Source organism: Brassica oleracea, chromosome C2 (genome assembly GCF_000695525.1).
Source record: "Brassica oleracea var. oleracea cultivar TO1000 chromosome C2, BOL, whole genome shotgun sequence".
NCBI lineage: Eukaryota > Viridiplantae > Streptophyta > Magnoliopsida > Brassicales > Brassicaceae > Brassica > Brassica oleracea.
Genome location: NC_027749.1, coordinates 22180567 through 22183491, shown reverse-complemented (window position 1 = coordinate 22183491; position 2925 = coordinate 22180567).

Here is a 2925-nt window from a genome sequence, read left to right as displayed (position 1 = left end):
CGGTTAAATAATAAATTAACAATATTTACATTTTATATCATTATAAAATATCAAAAATAATAATATTATAATAAATATAAAATTTATATTTAGAAAGTTATAGTTTAAACTTTTTAAAAATTATAGAAAATATTTTCATTTTAAAGTTTTATAATATTAATTAAAATATAATAGATATATTTTAGTATTTTTATAATTCCAATGTAAATTTTTTATTGAATATTTTTATTTTTGTATTTAAATTGTTTTAGAAAAAAAATAATTTTTTTTTATCCTCCCGCAACCGTCCGCAACCGCAAACGCTAGCTGGAACCAGCTTTTGAATTTATGAGGTTTAGAGCGATTTAGAGCGGTTTGAACCGGTTTGAGCGATTGTTGCAAAACGCCAACAACCGCTACCAACCGCAAAAACTGCGTTTGCGGGTGGTAGCGGGAAAACCAGTCATACCCTAAATTTGATAAAATTTGGGTGAAATGATTAAAATAAGCGAATTTTACTTGATAAACAAGTACCAAGTTATTTCCAAGTAAACAGTTTCTTTGGCTTTCAAGAGTTTAGTGCTATTAATCTTCGATGCCAACTATTTATTTGATAAAATGTAATGGTTCAGAGGAGGTATATGGTTTAGTTCATTCCCCATCTTCAGTCATTAATTGTATAGCTAAAAATATAATGCTCGTATAGTTCTACTTCTATACCTTTCTATAGAAATAGCCAGCTATAGTTTTCTATTTTCAAAAACAAAATATGGTTTTCATTTGAAAGTTTAAAACAAATTATTTCCTAATTAGTTTTTTTTTTGTATGATAAATCAAAATTGTTTCTTCAGATAAAGTAATAATGAATTTAATTATGGTATTTAATAAACATATAAAAGTATATATTTTGAAATTGAATAGAAAATACTATCTCCATAAATAAAACCTCTGAAACGACTTATTTTGTTATTTTCTCACTAAAAGAAGGAAAATTATGAAACATGACTAACATATTATTAAATCCTAACCGGTTTACTCATGTAGATTAGCTCGAATAAGGACTATGTGTAAGTTGGATAAAAAAGGATTAAAAGCTATATACTTTTAATTAATCATATAGGCTTTGGCTCTTTCCTTTTTAAATTAACATTGTTGTTATCCCTGTCTTCTAAACTATCTAAAGACTTGTGTCCATATCACCAGATATCACAAGAATAGAAAACCATATGTGAAGATTCTATGAATGGTTAAACAACCTTTTAACCAGGGTGCTCAATTTCAAACCAGCCCAGATTGAATGGAGAAAATTAAAGGGAGCTTTTAGTTGTTATTCTTTTCTTTGTAAGAATGTGAATACCATTAATAAAAATGAACATTTGATACAAGTTGTTAGCTTGGATCTCATTCTGCTATGAAAGCACTATGGTTTCTACAGAATTTCTATAAAAAAAAATTAAATTATATAATTAATAGAACAAGGTTACCTGAACAACTACGAGAATAACCAGTAGGTTAAGATCAGAGATGAACCAGAAGATAATGAGGAGATAGAGAGATATCTGCTCAGATCACAACATGGAGGCAGTCGACAACTCCGGCCCCGGCCATTGGCATCGATGAGTAGGGCCTGAGGGTCCAACCCCCAACAATTGTTATAAAATAACGTTTCAATCAAAAATTTATAAAACCAGAGCTATAGTGAACATACATAAACTTATTCGTTGCCAACGGTCCAAGACCAGGCTAAAACTCTATCCCACATATGATATAAATACACAAACAAATTAAAGAAGCGTTAGCAACAAAAAAAAAAGTGTTAAAGAAGCTTAGCGTATACAAAGCTGTATGTGCATCTTTCTCGAGACGTGAAAACAGATTTGAGGGTTCTAGAACCAGAAGTGCAGCCACATGTTGAAACAAAGACTGACTCGCAATTAAAGAAGTGGATCACAAAAAAGATGCGCATCTTCTTGTTGGTAAAAGTCACACGGCGCAGCGGAAATACTAATGGTCGTGTTCCCCTGACCTTGTGCGAACCTGTGAAGAAAATACTTCGACGATGGCAGAATATAGTATAATCGGAAACGTAAATGAGACAATCACTTTTTACGTGGAAAACCTCCTCGATGTGAGAAGGAAAAACCACGGGACCGTAGTCCATTCAACAATCCACTATATAAATGTTTGTGAGTACAACCACGTCCTCCCTGTTCAACAACCAGAACAGAACAGAGACACTAGCTTCAAAGAGCTATCTCCAACACAAACAACAACAACAAGAGAGCAACACAAAGCTTCAAAAGCGGCAGCAACACCAGAAGCTATGATACCACTCTGTTGTTATTTGCTTGTGTGAAATATGGAAAATATGAGCAGGATGATAAGCTTGAATGGTGCTAACTATCATCTATGGAAGGGCAAGATGGAGGATTTGCTCTTTGTTAAAGAATTCCATGTTCCAGTCTTCGAGGAGCAGAAACCTGAGAAGAAGACGGATGAAGAGTGGAAGCTGCAGCATCGCCAAGTGTGTGGGTTGATAAGGCAGTGGGTAGATGATAATGTGTTGCATCATATTGAGACTGAGACGGATGCTCGTTCTTTGTGGAAGAAGCTGGAGCAGTTATATGCTAGGAAGACCGGAAACAACAAGATGTACATGATCAAGAAGTTGATTGAGCTGAGGTATCAGGAGGGGACTCCGATGACAGATCACTTGAATGCGTTTCAGGGATTGCTCAACAAGTTGTCTGATATGGGCATCAAGTTTGATGATGAGATTCACGGTCTGTGGCTTCTCGATACTTTACCGGACTCTTGGGAGGTTTTCAGGATGTCTCTTTGTAACTCCGCGTCGGAAGGTGTTATTTCGATGGATTCAGTGAAGAATAGTGTTCTTAATGAGGAAGCAAGAAGGCAGTCGAATGCTAGCAGTTCGCGTTCAGATGT